The 12,928-nt window shown below is 36.4% G+C and overlaps 1 long non-coding RNA gene and 2 pseudogenes across 1 annotated transcript; 1 reads left to right on the top strand and 2 right to left on the bottom strand.

Moving 5' to 3' along the window:
• Nucleotides 1–1,773: 1,773 nt before the first annotated feature.
• LOC113273623 lies at nucleotides 1,774–2,883 on the bottom strand. The gene is made up of 2 exons (XR_003322520.1): nucleotides 2,693–2,883; nucleotides 1,774–2,188 (listed from the first exon to the last, which is right to left on the bottom strand). It is a non-coding gene; the product is annotated as an uncharacterized LOC113273623 (long non-coding RNA).
• Nucleotides 2,884–3,348: 465 nt separating this feature from the next.
• On the bottom strand, nucleotides 3,349–6,775 carry LOC113273622 (annotated as a pseudogene).
• Nucleotides 6,776–8,459: 1,684 nt separating this feature from the next.
• LOC113272195 lies at nucleotides 8,460–12,928 on the top strand (annotated as a pseudogene).

Raw genomic sequence — 12,928 nt, 5'->3', positions numbered from 1 at the left:
AGCTAAGTTTTCGATCTAACGATTGAGAAATATTAGCTTGAATCTAAATCAGGTTTTCATCTAACGGTGAATATTGATTGCTTTGTAACTAAGGAAAAACCCTGATTTGAAGACTACATATAGGAGACATCTAGCATTGGGCAAAACTAATCCCCACACGTCTGTGTGATACTAGTGCACTCGCTAGAGTCGATTCTCCTCTAACCTTTGGTTTTCTTCTCTAAAACCAGGTTAATGACTTAAAGACTTCATTGGGATTATGAAGACAGCCCGATACTACTTTTATCGTAGTTGTGTGATCTGATCTTGCATCTTCTATCGTACGAGTACAATCTTTGATTGGCTTGAGATCGTGAGAGTTCTCCGATAGGTAAGATAAAGAAGTCACAAATATCTTCGTCTCAGTGTTTGTGATTCCTCGACGTCCTCTTGTGTATTCAAGTAAGACTGTTGAGAGGTGATTGATTAATCTAGGCTGTTCTTCGGGAATATAAGACCGGATTATCAATTGGTTCCTGTTCACCTTGATTTCATATCTTAAGACGGAACAAAAACCTAGGGTTTTTCTGTGGGAGACAGATTTATCCTTTGATAGACTTTTCTGTGTGAGACAGATTTGTTTATTATCAAGTCTGCGATTTTGGGTTGCAGCAACTCTTGGGTGTGGGTGAGATCAACTAAGGGAATCAAGTGCGCAGTATCCTGCTGGGATCAGAGGCGTAGGAGTACAACTGTACCTTGGATCAGTGTGAGACTGATTGGGGTTCAACTATAGTCCAGTCCGAAGTTAGCTTGGAGTAGGCTAGTGTGTGTAGCGGCTTAATACAATGTGTATTCAATCTGGACTAGGTCCCGGGATTTTTTTCTGCATTTGCGGTTTCCTCGCTAACAAAATTTCTGGTGTTTGTGTTATTTCAGTTTCCGCATTATATTGTTTATCTTTATAATTGAAATAATACAGGTTGTGCATATAGATCATCAATTGGTATAATCCAACCTTTGGTTGTTTGATTGTCATTGATTGATCCTTGGACATTGGTCTTTGGTTACGTCCAAGTTATTCCTTGTGTTTGATTAGGACTCGCTGATTTCTATTAGCTTGAGTAAATCAAAACAAGAGAGAGATATTAACTCCTTGAGATACTTTTACCTAGATTGAGTCTGACCGTCTAGTTGATTCTCTAGAAAGTATTTCGGAGTTAGTCCATACATATTGCTAAGCGAAATATTGGGTGGTGTTGTTAGACCCCCGTTTTTTCAGATACGCATACGGATGCTATCTTTAAGGATATTCTATTGTTTTCTTCTAAGTTAGTTGCTTGTATTTTTAGTTTTCGTCCCCGTTATTGTAACTATGTGGCTCATGAACTTACAACGTGGGCTAAGAAAAACAATTTTACTATGTACTGGTCTGTCCCTCCTGTTTGGCTTCTACCAACAGTTGAGGAGGACCATTAGCCTTTTTGAAGGCCTCTACTTATTAAAAAAAATAATAAGAAATTTATGGATTTAAGCGGGGAATTCTCCGCTTCCAAGTGGACATTTTTAATCTCCAAAGCTTGTCTTTGAGCCTTCTCTATATTTAGTTCATTGATACACGCAGCTAATTTTGTAGTTAATTTGTTCTCATTGGTGTTAGGATCCACAGGAGCCAACCCGCCTTCATTATACCGAACCTCTCGAAATGGAACCGTCGAAACAGGTAAACCATACCGGGACAACATTAATACCTCATGCGACCAGAACCTTGTTAGTCGGTTTATGTCAGGGCCGTTTTTTTTTTTGAGAAGAAAAGGTTATAATTTTATTAATAAAAAGGAAAATAGATTACATAAGTACCTCATTCAGTTACAAAACAGTTATACTTTCCCTTCCATTATGAGATTCCAGTGTGTTATGAGTTGACTGAAGTGTATGAATTTGAACCAGTTTGATGTTGATGTCCATAGGTATATTATGGTGCTTTTGACTTCATCAATGGTCACTTTGGCTTCTCTTCCTCTTTTCCCAGCCATTACCCTTTGGTTTCTTTCATTCCATATCACCCATATGATAGCAAATATTAGTAAGGGCCATATCTTCCTTCCTCTGTTTCTCTTTCTTTGTTTCCATGCCAACATTTGATGTTTCATGTCTTTGTTCTGGACCCATGTCTGATTGAAGCCTTTAATGAAGTAGTTCCAGATATCTGAAGCATATGAGCAGTGTAAGAAGATGTGAGCAGTCATGTCAGGGCCGTTGTTATAAGCTCTATCCCGAGAAATGTCAAGGTAAGCACGAAGCCTTTACAGTTTACTAATATATCATTTCTATATAAGATATCTGCCAAAACATCAAAATCCTCCTTCCATGGAAAAGCGTGATCGATCAAAGCCACATAATTGGTAACGTTATTTTCACGAGTGAATTCATTTGGTACGAGAGGACTACCACATTTTTAGTAGAATAGAGAATTGAAAGATTTCATTAATGAAGAAAGGGAATTACAGAGAAAACATTTACACAAAGTTTTCTTAATTAATACAATGTACTGTGTGGGTAGTACTAATAGTTGCCCGCACAACTCAATGACAGCCATACATTAACACACACGTGCAAAGTATATACATACTAGACCAGGACATATATGTGTAGATAGTCTACACAGAAACATATGTAAAGATTATCTACACAGATAGACTATAACACTTACCATGTCAGTAATTTTTTCCGAAGCCTCCTTATGCAGATCTCAGCATTGAAATATTCTACAAATAACTCAGGATCTGTAAACCACGACAGAGTTACGGTGAGAGAGATGGAGAGACTCTTAAGCAAGCTTGTGATAGACTTGGAAGAAATGACTGAGAACAGAAAAAGTTTCCTCTCCCTAACATGAAGAGAATGAGTTATATATATATATGCTGCGAGGAGACACACAAACCCTTCCTTCCAAAGAGACTCAGTCGGCTTAACATAATTTAGAGAGTCATGACTCATGACAATTACTCCTCACCAATAATTTGTCGCCGGCCAAAACAAAAACAAAGAAATAACATGTCGCCGGCCAAAACAAACACTTTCGAATATCTAGAGCCATGACAATTACTCCTCACCGAAGCCGCACCATTTGTTAATAAACCATGAATTAGTTAAAAGAAACAATATGTTGGGACGGCTATAACAAAAACTTCGAATATTATACTCTGACAACAATTTTTTTAACTATCGTGCAATTTATTTATTTTTAATACTATCATGCAGTTTTATAATGGTACAATCGACATGTATGTGCTAGAAAAGTCAAATCGTATGTTTTCCAAATTCCATTCCATTGCTGTCCTGCAAATTTCATTCACTTGTATTTGTATTAGATATACTCATACGCAACCATGTATATAATAAGATAATTATCAGGTGGTGTATAATTAAATCAATGGGTGAGCCAATGAAAGCAAACACACATTGTTTAAATTACAACGCAATTGAAATGAAACTTCTTATTGTAAGTTGACTACTGTACATCCTTGATTAGACTGTAATTACGTTCACACCAATGGGACTTCTAACTTGATAAAGATCACTTCTCCAGCTCATGGATCCAAAAACAAAACCTCCGTTACTAGCTTTGGAAGGCATGAAACGAACTCGAAATGACTTTCTTTCACCAGTTTTTTTGAACCTGAGCACACTTGGTTTTACTGTGACTTTAACACCAGATGGGTTCCTAGTAAAAGCTCTGAAAGTTGCTGGGCCACGACCAACATATGTCACTGTTCGTTTAAGCGTTACCTTTCCGTTCATATTGGCCACACCAATTGAAGGATAGTTTAAATTGTAAGTGGGAATTACTGGGTTTTTACAAGTGATTTGCGCTCCAGTGAGCATTTGAATTTGCGAAGAGTTTGCACGAGCACCACATAAGAAGTTGAGTATGTCATTGGAGCCAAATTCATATACCAGTCCAGGATCTAGTGCTGCTATGGGATTTATATGCCCGGATCCGTAGTTGAATGGTGACGCTGGAGAATCAGTGGGACTTTCCAATATGGGTCTCTTAGTATTATCCATGGCATTTGCTGTATCATCACAATGAGGGAAAGAAAATGTTAGAAGAGGAAAACTGTAATGAAGGATTCCGAGTTTAGTTTCGAAATGGAATAAGAGTGGTGATTTTTATATTAACCTGTTGTCATTATGGCAGATTTTATAGCTGATGGACTCCAGGAAGGGTGGTGACTTTTTATGATGGCGGCGATTGCAGAGGCATGCGGGCAGGCCATGGACGTTCCTGAAAGAACATTATAGTCAACAGATCGTCCTGCTCTCAAACCTACTGGAGTCCAGGCTGCCAATATCCTCACACCAGGTGCTGTAATGTCCGGCTGCAAAAAAAAAAAAAAAAAAAAAAAATCCTCCATGCTTAGACATAAAAACTTAACTCCTTTGTTAATTTTGCTTTGTTCAATGGTGAACATATATTCATTTAGGCTTTCATGAAAACCTACTTTGATAATGTCAGGAGTGACAGTATTTGGTCCAATCGAAGAAAAGCGTGCCATTTTTGGTGCACGAGTGTTGTTGGCAATTGCTGTCATTGATGGGAATATTTTAGCGATTGGCCTCCTTTTAACAAAATCAAATACGCGAACATTAATACCGTTCAAAAAAAACCTTGATCCATTTGATCTGCAAATACATTAATTTTTGAAGTGATGCTAGAACTTACTTCGCCTGGGTTGCGTATTTTCGAAGAGCTTGTATTTCTTTTGTGTCAAGAACAGTAGTTGGAATGACGTACTGAGGGCTACTATCACTTAGTAGTCCAAATGAGGGGGCGAAAAGTATCATTCCAACACCACCACCATCTCTTACAGCGATATCTTTCGCACTACCACTTCCCCTACACACCACTATCTTCCCCTTGATCAACTTACGGTCTAGTGTTCCTTTGATGCATGAGCTTAAAAACAGACAGCATGGAAAAATATCAGCAACCATAACGAGTAGCATACAGATTGATAATCATCTCATGAAATTTAATAACCATATATACCTTGCGTTTCCTGCTGAAACACCCGCAGCAGCTGCATCACTTCCAAATATTATTCGATGAAATTTATCCATTTTTAATGGGTTTATAGAGGATCCCTGAAAATTTGAAGTTCCATTTTAGATTATTTAAGCACCGCATACGTATGTGCACTGTTCTAATGATAGTGTTCAAAACTTACCTTCAAAATATTTGAATTTCCGAGCTGAACGTTGGAAATGAATTCTCGGTCGATGGAGCTAGCAGCGACAGTTAGGAGCCAAGGAGCGCATTTTGTTGTAGCAACACCTGTATTTCCCGCTGAAGTAGAAACAAGAATACCTTTCTTGAACGCATGGAAAGATCCAATTGAAATGGGATCATCAAAGAAACCGTCGGGAGAAGCGGCTATAGAGATAGAAATGATATCAACTCCATCACTAATGGCATCATCAAAGGCTGCTAGATTATCAGCGTCTGTACATCCACCACCAAGCCAACACGTTTTGTATATGGCAAGTCTAGCACTCGGCATGCCGCCCCTTGCAGTTCCACTTGCCATACCTAATAAACTCACATTATTGACAACTGATCCAGCAACTGTTGATGCAACATGAGTTCCATGCCCATCGCTATCACGTGCAGATTGAAAGAACGTCAGATTTCGAGACTCGAACGGTCCGCTAGCTTTTTCATTTCCTTGAGAGTAATACCGAGCACCTATTATCTTCCTACAAAAATTAGATTCAATAAACCAAGTACCGATTATTATCCTATACGCGTAGATTCAACAAAGTGCATTTCGAAGTTTTTAATTAAGGGCTTACCTGTTGCAGTTGTCAACTGTAAACTCATCTCCAGGAACACATTCTCCCTTGAACCTCTTGGGTACCGGACCTAATCCGTTATCATTGAAGCTCTCTGAATCAGGCCAAACTCCTACAAATGCGCATTGGAAACCAACCGTCTCAAATATCTCAATATCATTAAATAGTTGTAATAAGCTTAGAATTTTTTTAGTCAACTTACCAGAATCAATGACACCAACAATCACGTCTGATTTGGATTCAATATCTGCGTTATTTTGCGGAAAATTGTCGCCGACGCCAAGGAAATCCCGGAATGAGTTGTATGGAGTTGGTTAATCTTACTTTCAAAAACTGATATAACTGATTCTGTTTCTGTAATCCAAAAAAGAGAATGTTTAGTGAAAAACGGCTCTACTAGCTAGCTAAGTAGCTATTCTATATTAACATGAAATCAATGAATTTTCTTACGGCGAAGCTGTTGTGCTTGATCGTCTGTAAGTATCGCTGAGAAGCCTCTAAAGCTTTTACTGTAATGGTGAACTGTTGCTTCTTCGGCTTCATGGATGCTAAAATGAAAGCATAACTAAAACTGTTAGCGTTTTTCTTCATTTAAAATCCAAGATTGAGCATACAACTGGAGGATCTCATTACCTGCAGCCAGTGACTGATGCAAGCAAATCATGGTTTGACGATATAACCGAATTAGAATCCGAGAAAGAGTGATCTCCCATATATACTATATAGTGCTGCAAATTTTTAACAAAAAAAATATATAGCCTGTCTTCAAATTTCATCTCAGAAGTGCACGGACAGAACGTATCAAACGAAGTTGAGAGAATTGTATGGTACCTTCTTGGTTATGGAGTTGGCTTCATTTGCGACAACAAACGTGAACAAGAAAAGTGCAAGAGTTGTAGCAATCAACATATTCATGATTTTTACTATAAGATTTGAATGCAGGAGACAGTAGTAGTTGATTGAGAAACATGCACATGATGCAGCTTATTTATACTTGTAAGTGTTAAGACTTTTTCATAGTTGCGAGGACACGGCTTGTCACAGTGGGCAGACCTTGAATTTTAGAGATATAAATAATCCGAGCCTTGAGAGTCTTAGATTGCAACTATTTTCTATTGATTTTTTTGCGTTGTATAACATGGAAACTGTCAAGGTTGATCTGAATCATCCGGGTCGCCACATTCTATGAACGCGCCAAGACATAATTTGCTCTCTTTGGTAGGTTTACTTTTGCTGATTAGCGTGATTGATTTGCCGGCCACATACGTATATAGCTCTGGTAACGATCTCCGCTGAAGAGCGCGTGTTTCACAAGTGCGAAGTCATGGACTATCATCTGATGATGACCTTTATCTAATTATACATTACATTTTACAATTTCTTTCCTTCATAATTTTTCCTTTGTCTCGTACAATTTTTTTCTTCTCACTTTTCCTACCTTCAACTCTGACGATACCACTATGTGAAACCACCAAGCATTCTAGAGCCGACGTTAGTCCAATTTATCGAACTACTGTATATCATATTACATGAAAAAAATACCTCTGAAAAAGAAAGGAAAGGGCTTAAAAAATGGTACACATTCTTTTACATGTCTTTAGCATGCTCTTTGACTGTTTCTCATTTCTTCCGATTGGATTGATTTTTTAATTGTTTGTCAATTTTTATGTCCAGATTTCTTCCCCAAAGAGGGGCCTTCAACATGAACACACTGATTGGTGCGGACTGCGGAGAAGACTCAGTCCTCAGGTCAGGTCAATCATGGAGTAAAATTGGTTGTTAGTCCACATTGATACAAGTTCACAAAAACATACAAACTCCACTCTTCTGTTCTGAAAAAAATATAAAGAAACTCCACTCTTTCATCCTTCGTAATGCTTACCAATTCTCAAGCCTTGTGTGGTTAGCCAGAAGGCTCTTTTGAAACAATTTCAATTCTCAAAACCCCTTGCATCATATGTCCAAGAAAGGACTTCAAATAGTGAGAAAATACCATGTAGAAATATTGAGACAGGTGTCGGTAGATATCTGGAATGATTTATAGGTATGGGGTAAATGGCTTCAATGGTGGCTCTGCGCTGCTATAAGTTCCAAGCAAATGCAAATATCCTTGCATGTCCAGACTACTATGTTGAAATCTGATGCCAAGTTAGTTGCAAAAGGCAAACCTTGAGCATCAACCAAATAGGCGAGTCTTCCACCTATTACGGTAAGTTCTCGCAGGTAATTTAAAAGCTGTATATTGCACGTGCCCAATTTGGTTTTGATCTAGCTAGGTGTACACTGTACAATGTTATTAAGAAAAGATCTCGATGAGATATGATCATCACATGGTCTGGGAACTTGTTGATCGATGTACTCTAAACGTGGATCAAAAAATGTCACGATCTTATTAATGACGAAGACATTAAATATTTGAGCTCGTACGTAAATGGAATAAGAAATTAGATTTTATAACGACGGTGAATATTATACGAAGCTAACAACGAAAGAGAAACTACACAGAAACAACCTCTCAATATTAACTGATCCATGATATATATACTAGTATATATGTTTGTCACTATATACTCTTTACAATTTGAAAGTTTGCGTTTGAGAGACAAAAAGAGGAAAAAAAGATGGATTACTTCAAAATTTCTTTGTTGATTTTGTTTTCTTGTACATTTATCAAAATAATTTCATGGATAACCAAATCTTCAAATACGAGGAGGTTTCCACCTGGTCCAATACCTCTACCAATCATTGGAAATCTTTTGCAACTCGGGAAAAAACCTCACGAGTCACTTACTCGGCTCGACAAAGTTTACGGACCCTTGATGTTATTAAAGCTTGGTTCCGTGACAACAGTAGTCGTTTCTTCTCCTGCAATGGCCAAAGAAATTCTTCAAAAACATGATCAGTCTTTTTCTAGTCGAACAATCTTGGAAGCAATTACGGTATTCGATCACCATAAAGTTTCAATGGTATGATTACCTGTTTCTCCTCAATGGCGTAATCTAAGAAAATTTACAAATTCGCATATCTCCACTAGTCAAAGACTTGATTCAATAAAACGCCAAAAGTTAGATGATCTATTCACATACATTTGTCAAAGTGCAAGCTCCAGTTCCGTGGTTGATATTGGTCATGCTGCTTTTACTACTGTTCTTAATCTATTATCAAATAGTTTTTTCTCTATTGATCTAGCTGATTAATATTCATATTCTCCATTTGAGATCGCGCTTAAAGAAGTGGTATTCCAAGCTGCAAAACTTAATCTTTCTGATTATATTCCTATAATAAGCTTCATGGATGTGCAAGGTATTAAACGAAATATGAGAAGTTATGCTAGAATAATGGATGGCACATTTGATAAAATAATAGACCAAAAATTGGAGCTTGCTGTTGCTAGAGAGGGGAAGAGTTGTAATTCTCCTGACTTGCTTGATATAATTCTTGATCCATGCCATGAAAACGGTATTGAGCTTCATCGTCAGGATATAAACTCTTTACTCAAGGTTAGTACTATATTTTCTTTTCTCTGTGGTCTTGCCCGTATAAATTAATTTAGCTTTAATTTATAGTTTTGATGTAAACTACATTTTGATGTGGATCATTGTTCGATGTGTTTTTAGATTATTATAAGTACATATGTACATACACATTCATTCTGAGCCGGACGAAAAAACTTTAGTTAGAAGGATCAACCTAATGGTGCTGATATTCATTGTCAGAAATCTGAAAGAACGATTTTTTTAGAAATGACTAAATTGCCTTTTCCTTAAATACTTATAGTGTTTAGGGACAAAAAAGGTGTCGTAGTGGTAAGAAATGACTAAATTATCTTTTTCTTGAAAACTTAATCCAACAAGATAAAATAAAAAATTCAAATCCTTCATCTGGCTTCTTTTTCTTCTTGTCAAACCTAACCGACTTAATCATCGTGAATCCAAAAGAAACGGTCCATTAAATCTAAAATAGTTTTTTTTGGTGATTCTTGGCAAACCTAGTATTATCTTCGATTGACCAATTTAATTGGAACCCTAAAAAATGGATGACCACTTCAGTGTTGGATTCGGCGAATAAACTATATATCCTTTACAAAAAGAAAAGGAATATCACAAACTCTTTGATCCCGAATACGAAAGCAGGAAAAAATGACATGTGGTCCATCCACAAAAAAGAAAGGACAGTACTTTATATCCGAAATCAAAAAAATACTGATTGGCTCATCGAAACGAACTTTTTGCATTTCATGTTCACCCATAGAGATTACTCTGAGGTGTGATAATTATTCTATTTCGATGGGCCAAACTATGGTGTGACTATAGCCAGAAGACGAGAATGATTAAATAAAAACTATACAGATTTTAGGTTTTGTCAGTGTTGTTATTCTCATTCAAAAAACATATTAAGGTTCATATATAGAATATATGTCAACTTAGGCAAACCTCCTAAGAAAAAAAAATAGTCGAACGTTTATGTTATTCTTCGTACAAGAAGAACAAATTGAGGTTCAACTAGGAAATAAAATCCGACTTAGCCAAACATTAAGGTTTAGCTAGGAAAAAGAGACCTTGCCAAACCCCGGTATTGTTCATCATCTGCGAAGAATAAACTGAGGTTCAACTAAGAAAGAAAAACCTAGCCGAGCCTTAGTGTTACCCTTCATATGCGAACAACAGATTGGGGTTTTGTAGGATATTTTTCCCATCAGTGTTTCAGTGTTACATAAGCTTTAACCTTCTAAACTAACAGTAATTTTAGTGTTTAATTTCAGTTCGCTTAATCGAATCTGGATATTAACAATCTTATTGCTATATTAAAATTAAGTTTTAACCCATAATAGTAAGGACATTTTATCCATTTACATGAACATATGGATAAATGCCTTTGAAATTTACTTCAAGAAAATGTTATATAGTTTTATTCCAGCATTCCCAGAAAAAATAAGAGCATTATTTAAAAAGTGAACAATTTTTTGGGCACCACGACATTTTTGGGTGAACCCTTATCCACTCAGGGCATTTGTTGTGATGAGCTAAGGGTTTCCTAGTTATAGTGAATGACCTAGTTATCCCTAACTTAAATTAACCTAAACCTAACTCAAAACTAGACTAAACTTAATAACCTAATTATAACTCTAATTCATAAACATGAAAACACAATTCTTTTTTTCAACTAACCTATTTTCATTTCAAGCTCTTCTTTTCTCCTAGTATTCTCTCTTCCACTTTCATAATCGCTTTAAATCTGGATTTTATAAATTTGTACGTTAGAAGATACTTTCCAACTAACCCATGTCTTCTTTATACATTTGTGATTGATAAATTGAGTAGTAATCAGAAAAATTAAAGTCGCACAGAGAAGTTCGGTAAGAAATTTTTTCCAAAAACTCTAGTTGAACTAGCCGAGCCTGATGAAAATGAAAAAACATGAAGAATAGTTCGGCTATTTTAGAAGGAAAAAAAAAAATCCTAGGCCAAACTTTCTAATTTCCTAACCAAACCTTCTGTAAATGTATGATCGGCTATTTCCGAAAAAAAAATCCTAGCCGAACTTTCTAACTTCCTAGGTGAACCTTCTAATTTTCTAGCCCAACTTTCTGTAAATGAATGATTTGGTTTTATCTTAGGTTCAACTAGGAACATGGTGGTAACGACGTTACCTAACATAAGTTTGTTAAACACAAAATAGTAATTCAGATAGCTATTATTAAGTTTTCCAAGTCGAACCTAGTCCACACACCATTAAAAAGAATGTTCGGCTACCTGTACTTCTGTTTTTTTAGCCGAACCTAGTCCAAAACTTCATGAAAGAGGATATTCGGTTTCATGTGGTTCTATTTTCCTAGCCGAACTTATAACCAGTTTGTCGATCTACCCTTTAAAGGTTTTCATTATCCTTTAAAAGTTTTCATTTTAGCAAATCGGTCACTCGTTACCGGATCGTTATGAAAATTGAAGATTTGTATTCCTTAAAAATGGGATTCAAATTACTCATTTTGAGTACAAAAATTCCAAAACCTAGTTTTTGAAAAAGTATTCTCATAGACTCTTCTTCTCCTTCAAACGATCTTTAATCTTAATTCTTTTATACTAATCCTAAATTAAATATATGACATAATATTTCTAACATAATTTATTATCTTAACTAACTAAATTTTTAATATAAATTTAAAAGGGTATTTTGGCCATTAACAAACATATGTAGATAAGCGGTGTTGAATTTTACTAAATAATGACCTAGTAAAATTGGGAGAATGGTTGAAAATTGCCAACATCTCACAAGCCCAGGTCCAATTCGCTTGGAGATTTCGTTTTTGGACTCCTCAGTATCAACAATACATAAAGTCTTAGTCCTTCAACAAAAATAATGCAAAACTTGTTAGGGTTGATGGCTAGACTACTAGCATTTAATATTTGACGATATGTCATCTATTTTCCTTGCTTATATATGAGAATTATTCTTGAAAGCCTTGCCAAATTTATATTGGATCAGGACTTATTAATGGCTGCCACGAAATACTGTATCAGCCACGATAGAATGGGCACTGGCTGAACTACTTCATAACCCATCTAAGATATCGAAGGCACAGAAAGAGCTTTCAAACATCATTGGTAAAAACCAGCTACTTGAAGAATCAGATATTGTCTGGCTTCCTTATTTGCAAGCCATCGTAAAAGAAACATTACGACTTCACCCACCAGCTCCATTCTTACTCCCCCACAAAGCAGAAATGGACGTTAAAATCCATGATTTTGTTGTCCCAAAAGGTGCCCAGGTAGTAGTCAACGCATGGGCAATTGCTAGAGATCCTGCTATTTGGACAGAGCCATCTAGTTTTAAGCCCGAAAGATTTTTAGGTTCAAAAACTGATTATAAAGGTCAACACTTCGAGTTGATTCCGTTTGGATCAGGTTGCCGAATTTGTCCCGGTTTACCTTTAGCACATAGAATGATACATTTAATAGTTGGTTTACTTCTACAAACATTTGACTGGAAGCTGGAAAATGAGATGAAACCTCAGGATATGAATATGGAGGATGGTAATGGGTTTGCCTTGGTGAAAGCTACTCGTCTTCGAGTGATTCCTATTAAGTTATAA

This window comes from Papaver somniferum, chromosome 4 (assembly GCF_003573695.1).
Source record: "Papaver somniferum cultivar HN1 chromosome 4, ASM357369v1, whole genome shotgun sequence".
Lineage (NCBI taxonomy): Eukaryota > Viridiplantae > Streptophyta > Magnoliopsida > Ranunculales > Papaveraceae > Papaver > Papaver somniferum.
Note: the sequence above shows the minus strand (reverse complement) of the source record. Positions and strands in the feature narration are given on the sequence as shown.